Source organism: Cryptomeria japonica, chromosome 4 (assembly GCF_030272615.1).
Source record: "Cryptomeria japonica chromosome 4, Sugi_1.0, whole genome shotgun sequence".
NCBI classification, from domain to species: domain Eukaryota; kingdom Viridiplantae; phylum Streptophyta; class Pinopsida; order Cupressales; family Cupressaceae; genus Cryptomeria; species Cryptomeria japonica.
In genome coordinates, this window is record NC_081408.1 from 256,796,635 (window position 1) to 256,817,216 (window position 20,582).

The window sequence follows — 20,582 nt, forward strand, 5'->3', positions numbered from 1 at the left end:
GCATTACTCGTTCTAGTTACTCATTTACATCATCATTTATTTGCATATGAAAAGAAACAAAAATAAGACATCCATATTCATTTGCATTCATACATTCATGCTGAAAAGAAATGCATACATATAGAATAAAGCATATAAAGACATCTCATAAGCGAATCAACACAAGTATGATGAAGTCAAATCAGGATCTCGTATATATATCATATCTAGTCTCAAGGTACAGAATGATGTCAAAAGACATATACAAACTCCCATCGGAGAAAGAATCGCATAGGCTATAAAAAATGGGTGTGTCTACAAAAAATATCCAAGCTGCAACAAAAAAATAATCTATCTCGCACCCTCTCCCTCATCGCCTGGTGGAGGAAGAGGAGCTTGATGATTGGGATCCTGATGAGGCACCCATGCTCCCTTTGACCGTGCCATGTACTATGAGTAAGGTATCACCTGCTGCGCAATAGGAACTGCAACACTATATGCTGCAACATAGTAAGATGCCCTACTAGACTGGTGAAGGACCTCCTGTCGCAGGGGCTCTATCTCTGCTCTCATCTCTGCTCTCAGCGCTGCAATCTGATGATCATGCTCAGTCCTCACCTTGGCGATCTGGAAATCACACTCAGTCCTCATCTTGACCACCTGCTGGTCTTGATCCACCAGCTGAGTCTGAGCCACTAGCAATTGTGACTGCAACTCTACAAGATGTGCCCTCATCGACCATCCAGCATCTGTCCCCTGCTCTCTTTCAGGCTCTCCACCCCCATCTCCACCTCCACCTCTAGCTCCACCCTACTCCTCTCTTCACTACCAAACTTGCCTAGGTGTTGCTCGCGCCTCCTCCATCCCACCCAATCTCACACCCACTCCTCCTAGGGATCCACCCTCACCCTTCTGATGTCCTCCCTTAGCTAGCACCTTGCTACTACTAGCACTTGGATCACCACTACCCCATCGCGAAGCCTTAACTCCCTGTGTCTAACCCTGCCTCTGGCCCTGTCCCTGTGCCGGTGCGGGGGCATCATCCTCAACATCCTCAATATGAGGAGCCTGCTCACCTAGATCTGTAAAACGTGTGAATGGATGCTGCTGAAAATGATCTCTATACTGGGGCAATACCCCCGCATCTGCTACATCATCCAAGTAATCCCACCTCAAGCAATGTAACCCTATCAACTCCTGCATCACCAAAGCATATGATAACCACAGAGACCATCCCTATCTCTCCTCATCAGCATACCGAGCATAAATTGTATACTCCTATGAGACCCCCTGAGGCCGGCCATATTGCCTCATCACCCGAGAAATTATGAATCACTCCACAATGGTCTGTGACCTCCCAATCAGTGGGCGTGTAACAAACAGGTCACTGTGAACTAGCTGCTGGTCATCCCACGGCTCCAAACCTCTATATGGTCTCCATATGACGGCTATCAGGTCATCGAGCTACCGTCTCCATAAATCTGTCTTGCCCAGATGGGGTTGAGTAATATATCCGACATACCTATAAATGATCGACTGCCCAAGCTCTTTGCTATCAGCTACTATCGGCCGACACACGGAAAGGTGCTCCCAAGCCCACACCTACAAAATATACACACTAGCAGCCATGCTACATCCCTCTTTGTATACAATCTCATGCATCTCTCGATACATGTGGGCCAATAAACAAGAGCCCCAGCCAAGTCTTTGAGGGGTCTCTATCAACCTCTCTAACATTCGGCCCCATCCACACTAGAAGCTCTGCTACCCTCTGTCTGGCATCAGAAAACAACTTATCAATCCTGTCAGGATGCATGCCAAAGGATACTCCTCACTGTACCTACTCATAAGTATGTCCCAACTCATGGAATGAGTTAAAATATCAAGATGCCCAAAGACATGCCTGACTGCCTGCAATCTAGGAAGGTGACTTGAGTCATAGTCCACCTTATCCCCAGCAAAAGGGATATGGAGGATCCTATATACATCCTCAAGAGTGATTGTCAACTCCCCCACTGGTAGATGAAATGTGTTATGCTCCGAATGAAACTGCTCTACCAATGTCGTGAGCATCCTGTGGTTCACACGGATATCAGGTACTCTCAACAAATGAGTCAAGCCACACAAATCAACATGAGCCTGCTCAACCTCAGATAAATCTCACACTAATGTCATCATGGGAGGATACATGCATCTAAATAACACAAGAGGTAATCAAACTTGCAAAAAACCCAACAACGAAGCATCAGAAAACATTCCAAATGAGCCTACAAGAGAAGTAAAACATCACGTAAATCCAAATAAGTCAAATGCAAAATCAAAATTTCATGTTTACACCCTCAAAAATGCTCACTGTCTCTTAACGACAAAACACAGAGAAGAAGCATCTCCTACGAGCCAGGAATAGCTCTAGTACGACAAACCAAGCTCAAACGACAAACTTTTAGACCCCACACGACAAAATGGTCTTTTTACAGACCTGTCCTACGACACATGGGTGGCCCTAGAACGACAAAACAAATTTTGCCAATTTCTCGTACGAGACAAGATCCTGTCTCGCATGATAAAACATGATGCCCGACTTCAAACATGCAGAAAACTTGAAAAATGAACAAAAAGATTTCAAATTTGAAAACATCAATAGGCTTAAGATCGATCACTTACCGCTGGCTCATAGTTTCAGGGTCGATTATGTCTCCTCTGGCACTCAAATCGATGCTGACGAGTAGGGACCACCATTTTCTTCGTAGAGGGATTTTCGAATTTTCAAACTTGGAGGGTTAAAATGAATTGAAAATGACACTTTTGTCTCATATATAGCCAAAAACCTAATTTTTCAACTTGCTCTGATGGACACGAAAATTGTACCCTAAGCTAATTTGACCATTCTGATTCCATTTTCGGGATCGAAATCAAAATTCAAGATCATTTTGCTAGTCAATTTCAGAATTTGGACCACTTAGCGCTCTTTTCATCAAATGCTCACTCTTTCTTCAACTTTGCGCTCAATTTCTCACAAAATTTTCAAAATTCCTTTGATTCAATTTGTGCTCAAACAATTTATTATCGCTAAAAATTGCCTATCGTCATGTACCCTCGCTATTTTTTTGATTTCTCTCCCGAGGGGGCATACTTGTGACCTTATGACCTCACATTCTTCAATGTCAAGAAAATTTTCAAATCTTCATCGAAAGTCGAGCCAAAAAAAATCTTTTTCAACTAAAGAAAATCAAATAAGACCTCATCGCTAGGGGCATCTCAACTTCATCACTTTATATCAAGTTGATATTTGTCTTCATCTGAGTCAATCTCTTAACGTTAATCAATTTCATCGCTTTTCATCAAGCTGATTATTCATTTAAACTCAATCAAGGGTTTAAAGAGTTTCTTTGATCACACAAAATCTAAGTAGGTGTTTAGTTTCATTGTTTCTTGATCAAGCTGGACAGTTTAACTTCGCTCGTCGTATCTTGATCAATCAAGTTCAAGATTGATTTTTATCATCACTCACTGTGTCTAGATCAGTAAGATCCGCTTCTTGATCAATCAAGTTCAAGTTCGGTATCTTTTGTTTTCTATCTTTCCTAAGTTCAATCTAGTTCAGGATCGATATTGCTTTAATCAGACTTCATTCAGCTTTGTCGCTTCGAATCAAGCTAAACAGCTTGCTTTCATCTAGTTTGTGATCAATCAAGTTCAGAACTGGTATCTCCTAGACATCAAATTTTCTTTGAACCAATGCGCTTCTCACACATTAATTTAAAGAGGGGCAAATGTAATACCCTAAAAACGGTCATCTAAACCATAAGCCCCTAATCTCGACGACATCACCAAGGTCCTAACCAAAGGCAATTAAATAAATCTTGAGCACAAAATTAATTCTTTAATCATCAAATATCACATGGCAAAATTAATCAACCAATATTAATTAAATATTTATTTAATTAATTGATCATTCCAAGTAAATCATTTTAAACAATTATCTTATTTATTTTAATTAAATATCTTTTGTATATTTAATTAAATAAATCAATTTGCCATCAAATCAAGAAAGAGGAATTGGAAATTATGAGCACAAATCTTCAAAAAAGGAAATAAATCAAAAAAGGGAATTAATTGACGAAGAAAGAATTAAAAATTGAGAAAAGAAATAAATTAGAGACAATCTTGAAAAACAAATTAAAAATTGGTGAATAATCTCAGAGAAAGCAATTAAAACAATTAAATATTAAAATTGAATGAAATAGAGAATAAATCATTTTTTCTTGATTTTATCTTAATTTTAGTTCAATTTCCTTTAAAACTGAGAAAAACATCCAATCACATCAATTCACCTGGATTGTGCTTCCTCTTGGAAAATCTTGACCGCTCATCATCATTTGATCTCAGCCTTTGGTTTCTTTCTGAATTTTCTATAAATTTAGGCTCATCTCTCATTCAAAGGGGAGGCTGGAGAATATATTGTTATTATGTTGTTTTTGCTCTAGACTCATTGAGATATATTGCATATTTATTATTTCATATTGATTAAATCATTTAGCTTAATATTGCTTAAATCTTGTTAGATCAATATTGCATCCATCTAGCATTCATCATGATCATATAGATAAAATCCTTCGTCTTGATGTTGTCTAGTCACTAGTATTGCTAAATAATCTGAGAGCAATCTTATACTGGCATCTTTTAGAAGGAAATTGGTCGATTTGTTATGGTTTTCATATTCATGTTTATATCTGTCTAACCATACATGTAATGACTTGATTGAAGTGTTGTATCTTCCAGATACAGATTCTTAGTCCACTTCTCACACACACAACTATGATTGGTTGTTATTGATGTCAACATAATGGTTATCATTGGTGTCAACATTTGATCTTGGTGATGGTGATATGAAAGATGTGTCCCTGGAATCTTTGGTTCTCTAGAAGATGTGTTTTAGTATGGATTAGCTGAGTTGATGGTGATCTAGACATTTTTGTTTATCGGATATGGTGTTGATCGATTCTATTCATATATATCTTAGTTCCATTCCTATTTTTTATTGTATTGGGCAATGGTTTTTGGGAACTCAGGTGAAGTCCAAAATTCAACGATGAGTAGTGGCATTGGTGCAGTGTGTGAGTCATGATTTGGGTCTGGAATTTGTGATGGATTTAACATGATGATCTAACCAATGATGTATTTTGTGATATAGTCTACTTCGCATTCCTTCCCACCATTGGAATGTTTAGTGTTGACCTATTTTAGATTTCTATCTTGGTTGAATTCAAAGAATATGCTTCCCAAAAGATAATATATATATGAGGATGATTTGATTGTGTTAGCATGGAAAAAGTGTGGCATTGTTATTGAAGATATGTGAGATTGAATAGGAAGGATCTTATTATTGATGATGTGTGAAGTGTGTTGGTGTTGAGGCACCAGAAGTAGTTCCATTTTTGTAGTATGTGTTATAGTTGTGGATTAGCTTTCTTTGTTTCTTCAGCAGTGAGCCACCCTTTGTAAAAATCACTTTAATTGGTGTTTTATATTGAGAAATAACATTCTCTATGGGTTTTCCCTTCTTGGGTTTTCCATGTCATATCTGGTGTTCATTGTGTGATGTGTTGTGTGTAAGTATTTTTCATGTTATGTCTTCTTTAATTAATTATGTTTGTTATTTCGGATGTGTGAAAGCATTGAAGAAATTATTTAAGTTTCCAAGTGATTCACCCCACTCTCAATTGCCTGAATATTCAAAAAATTCATCATAATACAACAAGCAAAGACATATTTGGAGAAAGCACCAAACCAACTCAAAGTTACTTACTAGGGCCTCCTACCCAATTGAACATCATGTCTTGATGACAAAACAACATTTTAAAGGAGGGATGGTGTTGGTAGGTCAAGAACTAGAAGTAGAGCCCACTATAGGCTACTACAAATGGTTTTCTAAACACAAATAGATCATTAGCTGAACTTAGGAGTGATAGCCTTCATGGGATATTGTATATATGTTGATTGTAAATCATATTTGGAATATAATTGATAATTGAGATAAAATTGAGATATGTGTATAAAACATAGACTAAGACTTATTTTTTGATATAAAGTTATACTATAACAGAAGGAGATATTGGTTATACACTTATGTGTTGTGATGAATGAATTTCCTTTTGTTGATGATGGTGTATAATGATCTATTCTCTTAAGTTACTTTCACATATTATTTTTGTTAGACAGTTCAAATAACCGGAAGACAATTGAGAGGGGGGGGTGAATTAGTTGTCTCAGATTACCAGAACTATTACTAATTAAAAATTTAATATTGGAACCCAAAACAATAATACCATAATGCTTAAACCAAATAACAGAATAGCAGTTAAACCAATTAAGCATAAACAATAATAATAGAATAAAATTCATCCATATGACACCAAGATTTATACGTGGAAAACCTAGTAAAGGGAAAAACCATGGTGGGAAGCCTACCCACAGTCAGATAATACTTTTGTAGTAAGTGTGTGAATTACAATTGAGGGGCCTCGACTTGCAAGAAGGCCAATAGCCTAGAGTGCACTGCTAATCACAAAAGGAGCCTCACTGACTACATAGAAATCCAAACTACAATCCGGAGAAGTGTTGAACTACAAAAGATAGCATCTCCTATGTTTGAGTATAGTTTTGGTTAAGCTCAATACCAGAGAACTAAATCCTCTTACATAGACCCAATTCGACCTCCAATGATCAACCAAATCATCTAACCATAACCACGATCTACAATGAGATCTTACATCTATATATACAAACCCTCAACCATAAACAATTAAGTCGACCACTAGACAATAAAACAATTACATTCCTTGACCATGACCTCTAACCATAACCATGATCTACAATGAGATCTTACATCTATATATACAAACCCTCAACCATAAACAATTAAGTTAGACACCAGACAATAAACCAATTACCTAATTATAAGCCATGTCATCCTTAGACAAAATAAATAATATCCAACACATAAGACATCCCAGAAATACATCAAGAGGTCCAATCCACATGTTACATTAAAGGCGACCCATAACCTAGATCAACCAGAACCTAGTATAGGTCCACACGCTACAACAATGATCTCCATCCACCAAGTCTCAAACATGATCACTAACAACATCCTAAAACTCCACCAAAAGCTACACCAACACCACTTATGCAATTCATCAAAGATCTTCATCAAAAGATTTTCTGGTGAAACCCTCATCAGAACCAGAAACTAAGTTTCTAAGCAAGCAGGATAGCATCCGATCATCAGACCAAAACCAACTAACCAAATATAAGCATGAGTATCATGAACAAGTTGATTCTATCACCAAACTATACAGGAGCCTACAGGATCATTCTGGATCTAGATCAACCAAAAACCAGTCAACCTACTAGGACCAGAAGGGTTTCAGTAAAACATCTAAATAGCTAATGTTGGCATAAATGAAAAAACATCAATGCAACACATAATCAATTCCACCAAATGGAGAACAATTTTTTCTCTTACTATGCCCTCTAGGGTATAAACTAACTACATTAAATAACTTGGGGTAAATATCTCTAGACTGTACATCCCGATTTCTCTTTCCGACAAGATCTAAAACCTTTTTAACAATCACTAAATATTTCACATCTTTACCAACTCCTATGATAATGTTGAAAACCTTATTAACTTCGAGTAAATAATATTTTCTTCCTCCGAGTTTAGATCTTCAAATAGCCCTTATTATGCCTAAATATTTTCATCCTTCACTTTATCATCACCTTCATAAATATCATATAGTTTATCCCAAACTTCTTTCTAGTCTTGTAATGCATTATGTTCATAAAATTAAAGTTAGCTAGACCACATAAAATAGTATTCCTTGTCTTTGTATTATTTTTTCACTCTCTTTTCTTAACTAGATCTCTTGGAGGAGTAATTGGAATCTAATAACCATTTCCAATTGATTTCCAAACATCAAACCCTAGTTCCATCAAATAGATTTCCACCCTTACTCTCCAAAATGCATATTTGGATCCATAAAATAAAGGTACCTTGTTTGAAGAAAGAACTTCTCGAGCAACTGAGAGTGCATCCCAAATATACCTCGATTTGTTCAGCTTCTTCCAAGGAAATTATCTCTAATACCAATTATTAGACACATAGATATATTGAGGGGGGGAGGTGAATCAGTATATACTAGTTTCAAACTCAATAAACATTAATTACCATTATTAATTTTAAAAAGAATCACAACCAATATCAAATCCAAATCTTTAGAACAATTATTTTATCTTACTTTATCATTAGTGCGACTAGAAAGTAGATAACGAAATCACACATCAACATATAAGAGCACTAGATATATGCGGAAACCCTAAAGGAAAAAACCATGGTGAGAATAACTTCTTTGATCTATTTTCCAAATCTAACCCACAAAATAATAGATCACTTACAATATGAAATGGGAACCAACATACTAGAGACAACAAACTCTAAATAAATTTGTAGGCACCAACCTACAAGAGACACAAAACCCCTAATCCAAGATTTGAGCACCAACTTAGAATGTGATACATGAATCGCATCAACATAAAAAAGATATGAATTGTGAACCTTCAAGACTAAATACATAGCTTATTTGGAATACTCTCACACAGTGCATCTAGCCATGAATTGAAACAAGGCAATTATTGGGATGTAATTAACACAACTTCACCCATGTACTACACATCAATTATTACACTTTTGGATATTTATAATAATAAACATGCTATGGATGATCCCATATTAACTATATATATATATTTGTGTGTGTATTACAAATATTATTACATCCAATCTTTTCTTAGAACAAGATTAATGCATCTACACGTCACCCACAGGAATAACCTTTAACCAAATGTGTAATAGGTTATCCCAAAAGCCCACACATTACTCCAGAATAAGAGACACACTATGTGCTACCAAATGTAGACTTATATAGTCCCAAAATTTATTTTCATATTATCTTTGGTGAGCCCACATTACAAACCTCTAGCACATCAAACCAAAAAATGTGCAAAGTCTATCAACTAGCATAGTGATCACTTTGTCACTTCTAAATTTTTGACCAATGACGATTAGTTGGTAAATCTCTAGAGTAAAAATATCTATACTCAACTTTCATTTACATACAATTCAAATAATATAATGCTCCAATTGTGGCAAAATGTGGAGCATAACGAATTGCTAGTGTAAACACCAAGTTTGAGAGAGATATATCCTACAACATTCTGCAAACCTTTTTTGGATCACCTCAAACAATTATAATAGATGCATGATGATATTACAAGAATTCTACAACAAATCTCATCAACTTAAGTTGTCATTGTACTTTTATATTTCAAATAATTAGATATAGATGTGACATTAATTTAACACTTACAATACCCTATATTATTCTAGATTCTTTGACATCAATGATAGAATTAAACAACTCCTTTGGCATCAATGATAACCTTTTCTCAACACCCATAATACGGATGAATCAAGAACCCTATAATAGATGCATGATGATATTACAAGAATTCTACAACAAATCTCATCAACTTAAGTTGTCATTGTACTTTTATATTTCAAATAATTAGATATAGATGTGACATTAATTTAACACTTACAATACCCTATATTATTCTAGATTCTTTGACATCAATGACAAAATTAAACAACTCCTTTGGCATCAATGATAACCTTTTCTCAACACCCATAATATGGATGAATCAAGAACCAAAATCCAAATGATGTGTGCACCTAAATACTACTTAAATATCCTCAATTCAAAATGAGATGACATCGATGTATAAAATTGTGAAGATTGATGTACAACAAACTCCAAATATAGTGATGAGGGTGATATAAAAATAATGATATTATTTTCAGCAAAAAGTAGTTGAATTTCATTAAGATAATCCCCCAAATCTACAATTTGAGACTCCACAAACAAGATTGATATGTCTACAAGATATGAATCCCAAGTAGTTATAGATAATGAATTAATTTTTATTTGTGAAAAAGAATTATATATTCAAGTTCTTTCCATTTCAACTCGGGTCAAAATAATAAAACAACTTCTTATCCTAAGTTAGGCACCCAAGTCCATCTTGGTAAGATAAGATGATAAAAAACAAATTTTCTTGCTTGGAAAGCGATTTTTTGTAGGTATTGATAACAAAAAAAATTGGGACACCTAATCTATGTTTTTATTCACTTAAAATTGTTATTATTTCATGGAGAGGAGTTTAGGCACCCAGTGATTGAGTTTTTGACAATAACTCTTTGTTGGAGAAGTAGGAAAAATTGAACAAAGGTTTGAGGCTTATTTTTCAAAGGATAAAGTTGCATTTTTACAAGTTGAATGTGTATTATAATTTTCCTTGTAATATGCATTTATTAAACCAAATTGTGAATTCTTTTAGAATAAACCGATTCAATGATAATTTCATTGAAACAATGCTATTGTAGCTAGTGAGAATCAACCCAATTTTTCAAATAACTTCACAAAATAAAAAATAAGTTTCATCTACATATTTTTATGGAAAATACATCATTTCATTTAAAATAAATCTTTGATATTAATCCATACAATCTTTTTCAACTTTATTTCAACTTTATTTGAAACAAAGAGCAAATATGAAGCTAAAAACATACTGCAAACTACACCCACTTCAAGGAAAATTATCCAAACTTCATAAAAACGTATTTTTTACAAAATAACTAAAAATATAGATAAAAAATAGTAAACCCATGGTCTCAAGGCTTACTTGAACTTATGAAACATCTACAAAGACCTATAACCCAATATCACACACTAAATTGTTAGAAAACTTTCTTGTAAATTTAATTATATATACTAAAGAAACTCTCATTGTTTACCACAATGGATAATTTTTGGATGAGACTACTCTTTTGTAATCCTCTATTTCCCATCCTTAGATCACTTAGAAAACTTGAACATCTCATCCAAAATTCTCCTTCTCCATTGGTTTGACAACCATGAAGAACAAACATGGTCTGTCTTTTTTAGAGATTACAAAATGAATAATGGAAAATGATGAACACCACTTCCAAGACCAATTTGGGCACCCAAATATTACTCGTAAGAGGATGGATGTTGCTTATATGTGAAAGGGATGTGATCTTCTTGATAAATATCATAATACCCTACCAAAATAACCAATAAATTGTCAAAACCCTCATAACCATCAAATGCTCCAAGATGTAATTAATGAGAAATGGATGTTACAAGAGAAACCCTCCAATTACCATCCCCAAAAGAGAGAAAAATTAATTTAATATTATTTTTGAAAGAATCTGAATTATATTAAAATTAATAGAATATTCAATTTATTATTATTACCAAATTGTCTTATGATCCTATGTTGCTATTTTTGGATAGTTGAGCTTCTATATTTAGAAAGTGGCTATTTTGAAAGGGGATATGACAAGTTCTCCCTCCTAAAGATTTATTTTTCTCAAGAAATGAAGATTACTTGATTCTCAGTTATCTTTGAACCTTCCCTAGTTGCATCCTTTATTGGCAAATTGTTTGATATGATCAAATGCTCTATAATGATTTTGTTTCTCAACTTCTTCTTTCTTGTTTCAAACACCTCTTTAGGAATAAAAAAAAAATTCCTTCATAATTCAATGGGGGTAGATTGTGTGAAGATGCTATCTGTTATACAAGGACCCAAGTTAAGACATGAAACATGGAAAACATTATGAATCTTACTATTCTATGGAAGCTCCAACTTATTAGTTACTTCCACATATTTGTAAAAAAATTGTATGGTCACTAATACTTGGACTTGAGTTTCTTATCATAGTTTCATTTTATAGAGATCTATTTATATGGTTAAAATATAGTGTGATGCATGAAAATGGAATTGGGTAGATTAGGGCCTAATCCCACTTTCATTCATACATTAGAACAAGAAAGTGCCTAATTAAGTGATCCAATTTAACTAACTCTTGTGAAAGAGAGTCATGGGATACTTTTAAGGTTTCTATTCCATCACTGATATGAAAGGGAATGTGTCAAATGTAGGAGAATGTCAAACTGACCTAGTAAGATAAATGTAAATAATTAGAATAGTAACAATAATAGTTTGATATAGAAACAAAACTGAGATGAAAATAATAGATCTAGAAATTGGAATCTGATGTGCACCTATGATAGAAAATTGGGCTTGATCTAACATGACTAGGGTATTGGGCACCTTGGTCTCAGTAATTGAACTAATCTGTAAATTGGTAATCTAAAACTTGAGACTATTTGAGGTCTCTCTACCAAATCTAAAACTGGCTGAGGAGGAACAAGGCATGGAGTGCCCTAGTCCTAGAGAACTAGGGTGTGGGGTGCCCTAGTCCCTGAAATCTAGGTCCTGATTCTAGTAATGGGTCTGTGATAGTTGGCTGAGCTCTTCAAGAAATTGTCTAATCTGATGAAAACCTATAACTACACCTATAAGCTAGAAAATGGTGTGTTTGTGGCTATATAGGTTTTTTCCTTACTCAAACCACTTGTTTTGGTGATTTCCACCTCCACATATAGCTAATATTGTATTGAAAAGTGTGTGTACCCTAGAATCTCATGTGTTTGTAAGATATATATGAGGTAAAATGCAAACTAGAGTTCTACCCAGTGTTTTGAGTAAAAACCCTAAAATGAATGTAATGTAAATGATTAAAACCACAAATTCCATGTATATATAAAGCAATAATTTAGATCTAAAAATGTGATAATATGTAGAGCTAAAAATCAAATAGAGATATGAAAATAACATGAAACCATACCAAACCCTAAGGAGAGGTACGAGCCAATCAATAGTTGGTGATCTCCTTATTATTCTTCAATATCTCCTAAAGCTTCCATGAATAATAAAAATGTTGATGAAGAATTTTTTGATTGTAGACTTCACATAGAACCTATACTTTCACTTCACAAGGATCTTGTTTAATTGATAGATTTGAATCCTCAAATGAGGGAAACAAAAGGCTATATATGAAACCCTAACATTAATTTTGACAATAAGCCAACTTATAATTGTCGTGTCTGTGAAGTAGGGTACCTGCAGCTGCAACACAAACACTCAATACATCATTATAAGCATGGTTATCAAATTGAAATAAAATGAAAGATAAACCATGACAAAGCGACCTATCACCTCCTAAGAGATGCAAGTGTGGATTTTCTCTTAGATCTGGATAAGAAACCCTAGTGACTTGACTACATCTAGATGGAGGATTTGAAATGATATGATATGCACCCTATATGAGATTGATTATGCTAGATTGATCCAGGAGTCTAATTAAGCTAATGATATGTATTATTAAGCTATGATGATGATGCAATTAAGATAGAAAAGAGATTGATTAAGCTACATGATTCAACAATTATGCTAGAAAATGATCAAATTAAGATAGATCTAAGATGCAATTGCCTATAATAACAATGCTTAAATGATATTCTAAAATGGATGTGCCTATAGTAACAATTCCTAAAATTATATGAGATGGGATCCTTTGTGCTCCAAAATGGGGGATAATTATAAGATTTCTAAGGCCAAGGGTGAGGTGGCAGGAATCAACGGTCAAGATTGAATCTAAAGATATCAAGGGTGAAATTGGAGGAGATTGGAAAAGAGATTGGAGGGAGGGACACTTGTCATCTCTATGGTGACAAGTGTCAAGGAGCCTTGCTCATAAGAGGGCAAGTGTCCAAGGGAGGAGACATGTGGCATAAGTTCCATGTGTCTCAAGGGGAGAATATCCACACCATGGGAGGTTAGGATGTGCAAGATAGGATAGCGTTAGTTAGACCCAGGGTTAGATGGAATGGGTTAGGTTAGGGGATGGTTAGGTTAGGTGTTTAGAAGTTAGGAGACATGTGGCTAATTTGAATTTAAAAATTCAAATAATAGGAAAAGGTTAATTAACTTTCAACAACTCATAAATTGATTTATTTTAATTAATTAGGGGATTAGAAGAAATGAATTAAATGAGGGGAGGATTAATTAATTCAGATTAATTAATCAAAGGGGACTATTTAAATGAACCTATTAAATAAATCCTTAGATTTATTAATAAGTAGATGAATGGGAGAATTTAATCAAATTGCTAATGAATTAAAATAAATTGGGAAGGGGGATTAATTAAATAATTGCTTATTTAATTAATTATCTTCAGACCATTTTTAAGTGTATACATTCTGCCCCTCTTTGAAGTGAGGTGTGATGATGCATTGATTCAAAGAATAATCTCAATTTGATGATGTTGATGCGATATTGGTTCAATAGGATGCCCCATCCATTGATTGCTAAATTGCGATACGATGATACCCCCTCGGGAGATCAATTGAGATAATTGACCTTTGGAGTTTTTGGATCTTTGTGAAATTGATTTCCTGATAGATTATTGGATAATTCCTCCAACTGTGGTTGATGAAAGTGTGAGTTCTTTGATCACTTTGATGTGGTTCTGGATGTGATGATTGAGAAAGCTTGATTGAATTGATAAGATTAATTAGATTGATAAGATTGAGATTTAGTCTGGTTTTAGGAATTCCATCTACTGTATAAGACAAATATGATCAAGGCATCTGGTTTCAAGAAAGATACATCATGTATAAGACATGATATAATGGATTCGATGAGATCAATTGATAGAACTGATAAGATTGATTGGATAAAGGACTGAAATTTTGTTGAGATCATGTTGCAAGAAGATTCAGATGTGCTAATGTGGGTTCATTTGAGGGGCTAGCATAAGATTTGCATCAAGTCAACAATATTTGGAGAGAGATGAGTCATCGTTCTGATTGTGTATACACTTATGAAGATACATTGATGATTCCTGCAATAGATTTTGGCCATGGATAAGATGAGATTTTTGTAATCCCATGAAAGAATGAAATGCAAGCTAAATGCAAATGCAAAAATGCAAACCTACAATTAGACCAGTCACTGGTTATTGTGTTTTGTCATCATTGAGATTTTTTTAAATGTGGAAAGAGAGTGCAAACATCGATGATATAATTAAACCATGATGACCTGAGCACTATTGGTGTAGGAGCACCTAGGATTTAGTGCATTTTCTATATTTTGGTGTGTTTGTCCTTATTTTGGATTAGTTTTGTGAATAATGGATTACTCAAAGGTCCACATGTGTGTTGGATATGCATTTGAAGTATGAATGTCAACTAGATCATGTGTTTGCTCAAATTTGGCCTATGAGCCCTTGTAAGCCTAAAAAGGCATAAATTTTGTTTTTTGATGTAAAATGTCTTGTAACACATAATTTGGAATTTAGACATGTCATTTTAGTGTTTGTAAGTCATTCTAGGAGGTTTAGCATGAGTGACAATGCATAAAATGTAAAAATGCACATTTTGGCAAAAGATGTCATAGTTGCTTGACAACATTTTGCAACTTTTGAGCAACTTTTTGCATTTTTGTGCACATCGGTGGTTAGGAAACTGATGAAGAGTTTCTTAGGATCAATATAACATATAAAATTCTTTGAGAAGGATTGTAAATGGGTTGGAAAAATCCTTGAGCAAGTTTGAATAGTTTGTGAAGACATTTTTCAGATTTTACCTTGCATTTTCTCAATTTTTGAGCAACAGTCCGTACATAATGGATTGATTCTACTACTATTATTTCATGATTGATTTGTACATGAAATTGTAGTTCTCAGAAGGTGTTTGTAATTTTTTTTAGTGCAAATTTGAAGTTTGTTATTGATTTTGCATTTCTCTCGGCCTGAGCAAGAGTTTAAGAGCCCAATTATGGTTCCAGCTTGAAATCCCTTGAGTTTTTCTCAATAACCCTTGGTAATCAAGACATGGAACCATTGTATAGTGTAAATATATATATTTTTTGGCTTGGAAGATGTTGAAGATCAATTTTGCATCATTTCCTAGGCGAGCTTAGTCATAGCCCAGTTAGGAAGATGATTGAAATATTGCATATGCTTGCAGGGATGACCAATTGTGTAGGTGCCAAGTATTTGGAATTAAAAATTAATGAGTGGAAGAGCCTAAGTGAAAGGTTAGAGGTGTGAAAAATAAGGGAAGATAATAAACCCTTTGGAGAAGACTCTTTAAATGCCATTTTTGGGTTCCGTACCAGTACAGATAGACCTGACTATCTCACCTGATGGATTCAAAAGTTCATCCAAAAGGGTACTTAGATCAAAAAATAGGCTGGAAGGTTCTTTGATTTATTTTTGAGCAATTCCTCAAAAACTAGTAAGGTAGGGTGAATTGGGGCTGTAGGCCTACTAGCCCTAGGAAATAGGAGAAAGAGGGAGCGATGAAGAAATGGAGACAAACCAATTGAAGAATCAGTTGAATGGTATGGAAACACCTTTAGAACACCTATCACAACCCTTGCAATTACATGTTAGAGGATTGCATAGTTTAGAGGCTGGATTTACCCTTGTGAATCTCAACCATGCTTGAAGCAACTATTGAGCACAATTTGATAGGGAGCACTCCTAGAGAGTTTTAGTGTTTTGGTTTGTTAAATGACCATTGAAGAGTGAAAGGAGCCCACTAATATATCACCCTACTTCCTATTGAGCAAGGTGAAACTGCCTTTGAGAACCCCTAACCATCAACTACTTTTCTAGATTTTGATATTGCAAGTTAGCACAAGCATCGAGGTATAGTTGAACCAAGATGACTTGAGTGTTTCTTGTGTAAAACATGAAGTATTAAACATTTCTATATGAAAATTAGAAATGTCTTTGATGATACTCTGATGATCATGTCCTAAGACAAATTTGCACATATTAATGATTAATATATAGACAACAGACAAGAAAAATATCACGTTCCTTCCTTGTTCCTCTAGTCAAAGACATCATGGAGTTACTCAAAAATCATGATAGTTAAAATCAAGATATAAAAGTTGAACCAAAGTGTTAAAAGCATTATCCAAAAGATATCATCCATTGAAAAGTGTGTGATGTGCTTAGACTGACATGTGAAGGCTTTGATGGTTGATAATTTTGATCTCGTGTTCAACGTTGGATGTGTCTCAGTTTTCATTTGACAAAAGTTGTCTAACTATTGCTCTACCTGTTTGATTAAGCTTAAAATGATTAAAACATTTTGCCCCAGCTAGGTGTAGGATTTTCCCCCAAGCCTAGAAACAAACTCACTATGATATACCCAATGATCCAAACCATGGTAAGAAACTAGTTGTGATGTTTGCGTATGGAGAAAGGATTTATTATGGATACGAATAGTGCTGACAAAAAAATGAATGCAAGTGGAAAGATGTAGGAACTAATAGATGGAAGAGCTAGCAGATAGATAGCACCTGTTTTCTAGGTTTTCACCATTTGTTTTTATTGCACTTTTTCTCATTTTTGATTTTTTTTTGGTTTTTTCATTGTTTTTTGTATTTTCTGATTTTTACTGTTTTTGATTTTTCTGCTTTTTCACTGTTTTTGATTTTTCTGCTTTTTTGGACATAATTTTTTTTTTTCAAATGCATGCTATTGATGGATACTTCGAGATTATCCCCATCTTGTGTTGATAGCTGATATGCTCCCGATCCAAAGATTGTTGTGACCACAAACAAACCCAAACAATTTGGTTCAAACTTCCCTTTCTTTTTTCGATCTGTTTGGTTGCATGGATTTTCCTTTAGTACTAGTTCTCCAACTTGAAATGCTCTTAGTTTAACCTTGTGATTATATCTGCAACACATTCTTTGTTGATATACCTTTAAATGATCAAAGGCATTTTGTCTTCTTTCATGGATCAATTCTAACTCATGCAATCTAGATACTCATTGTTCTTCATTTGGGATAAGACCTTTTAATGATACTCATAGAGAAGGTATCTCTACTTCGATTGGCAGTATTGCTTCTTATCCATAGATAAGAGAGAAAGGTGTTACTCCTATTGGTGTGCAGATACTAGTACGGTAGGCCCATAGAGTAGGGTTCAATTGAATATGCCAATCTCTGCCAGCAACATTCACTATCTTTTTGATAATTTTTAAAATAGTTTTGTTTGATGCTTCTTCTAGCCCATTCCCTTGTGGATATTAGGTTGTGGAGAATCTGTGTTGAATCCTGAATTTATCATATAGCTCCTATACATCTTAGTTCTTGAACGGTCACCCATTATCAGTGATAATGGTCATGGGTATGCCATAGGGACATATGATGTAGTTCAAGATAAATGCAGCAATTTGTTTTCTTGTGATATTGATGAGAGGTACTGCCTCAATCCATTTTGTTAAATATTTTGTAGCTATAAGGATGAATTTATGACCATTTGATGAAGAAGGGTTTATCTTTCCTACTAGATCAAGACCCCATTGGTGGAAAGGCAAAGATGTTGCAAAAGCATGAAGTTATTGTGTTGGTGCATGAATTAAATTTCCATGGATCTGAGATTGTTTGCATGTTTTATCTATCTAAAAAGAATCTTGTTTCGTAGTTGGACAACAATAGCCCAAGCGTATGAGTTTTTCTGAAAGGGTAATACCACTTGAATGAGTGCCAAAAATGTTACTATGGACTTCATTTAAGGTCTTCTCAAATTCTTCTTTCTCAAGACATCTTAAGAGTGATGAATACTAAGAGCGGGGGGGGTGAATTAGTATACCAGAAATACTAAACTTAAACTCTTAAACAATTTAGCAGTTAATTGGTATAACAGATTTACTAACAAATCGGTTAAGACAAATGCAAACCAAACAACAAATAAAGCATCATCCACAAGAGCACAATCACCATAACACAAGAGGTTTTGACGTGGAAACCCAAATGGGAAAAACCATGATGAGTAGAAGCTCACAAGTAACTATCTGTAGAATAGAAACTAGACCGGTTAAGGTCATACAATGTTCTTCACCAGAACAGATCGTGTTAGGAATCTAGATCTTTGTTAGGAGATAAGTCCTGTTAAAGACTACCTTGTGAGAGGATTTAAGATTCACAGTTGTGAACCACCTTGTTAGAGGATTTACAAAGGCTTTGCTAGGCCTACCCAGTTAAGGGTTTCAGACTTGTCGAAGATGTGAGTAATCAACAAGTGAGTGATCTAGATACTAGCATAGTATGATTGGTTACATCCTTGATAGCTCATTGTTAATGCACATTTAGTAATACTTTAGTCTTCAATATCTCCACACTTTATTTCTTCACACAGACCTAATCTTCTCTTCTATGATCGCACATACAAAAACCCTCATGCACTACTAAAACCCCTATCAACTTCTAAAACCCTAGACATGATGTCCTTATAAAGGAATCTGATTTCATGTCGGTCCAATAGGATTACATTGCAAGTTCCTAGGTTCAGTGTATCTAGACGCATTTGGTAACACGACACAAAATCACTGCCAAAGTGTTGGTGGATGATAACTCATCACATAAATACTGATTGGTAACTCATCACAGAGTAATACCGGTTCATTACCGATTACCAGTTGTCACAATGAAGACTGGTAAACACCTTCTACAAAACACTGATAAACACCTTTAGTCAGTTTGTGACCAGTAAACACCTTCTACAAAACACCGATAGTCTAAAGACTATAATGCATAATACCGGTTGGAACAATTACCGGTTGAGCATAACTCATACATAGGGAAGTGATCATAAGACAAGTGTGTGTCCATCAATGACAATCACAACATCATCAAAATGCCAACAATCTCCCCCTTTGGCATTGATGGCAACACCTAGGAAAATTTTGACATCTAAGTGTTCTACAACAAAAATATGCCATAATCAAAATTGCTCCCCCTAAGCATATACGCTATCCCTTTTTGCAGAAAATACAATGTATACTACTCCCTTAAAGAAATAACATGAAAGTATACATAACATTCACCAGAATTTTTAGATACTACTCCTCCTTTGCCAACAATGACAAAGTACTGTAGAATAATCCCTGTTTCTCATTATCATTAAAATAAATAAGTGTTTATGACAATAATGAGTGAAACTTATCAAAAACTGATTTAAAATCCTACATAAAAGTCTTCATGGATAATGACCATGACTCAAGTAATGAGGTAGCCACCTCACTTTCCATCTGCATCTGTGATACCTTTTATTCCATGGCATTAATTGTACTCATCTCTTGAGTTACCGTTAAAGCTTCTAGATTGAGAAACCACTTCTGAAGAATTTGCAGTCTAGGTAATAAAACCAGTTGAAGTTCCTACAAATCTCTTGTCCTATTGCTAATCTCCAACTCTATCCTTGCAGAGTGAAGCTGATACCGGTGAATAGTTTTCCCATATGTGGTGAAAGAATCATACGGGGTCTTAAAGTTGCTTATGTATGCCTGCAAATCAGATTGCAATTTATCCTTTTGTGCAAGAATGTCGTCACAAAATAGATGGGGTTGGCTTATTTTTCTCAGTAGTAGTTTTCCCTCATCTATAGAATCTCTAATATCCTTCTGCTCTTTCTGAAGTTTAGACCGGAGCTCATTCAGTTTCTTTACTAAGGTAGTGTTAAGTGCCTTTTGATGCTTCTTTTGTGCATTAGCTTCAACAACTTCCTTCGGGCATTGTACCT